The following is a 442-nucleotide window of genomic DNA, read 5'->3' on the forward strand; positions in this document are numbered from 1 at the left end:
TAGTCGGTATTCTTGTTCCTTTTAAAATCTGTATCACATTCCTCATAATTTATCTACTCTTCTCTGTTAATTGATTCCACGGTAAATTATGAATTTCATGATTTTTATTTGGTTTCAAATATCAAAAAAACTTGAATTCTCAGTGTTTGTGTTTTTATGATAAAGATGGTTGTATTTAAATCTTTCATCCATATCCATTGAATACGACTTACTTTACTATGCCTTTTCGAAATCAGCCATATGGAAGAATGGGCAGAACCTAATCGTGAATATCTCGACTTGTATTAATGGCAGCAACATAATTCTTTCGCTATTTCATCAAAAATATGATCAGGAATTTAGGATAATATTTTGAACAGTGTGACATAACCACAAACAACTCAAAAATTAAGTTTTCTGAAAATTTTAAAACAACGCGAAAACTCTTTACTTTTGCTGGGTT

Source organism: Malaya genurostris, chromosome 3, assembly GCF_030247185.1.
Source record: "Malaya genurostris strain Urasoe2022 chromosome 3, Malgen_1.1, whole genome shotgun sequence".
Taxonomy (NCBI): Eukaryota; Metazoa; Arthropoda; class Insecta; order Diptera; family Culicidae; genus Malaya; species Malaya genurostris.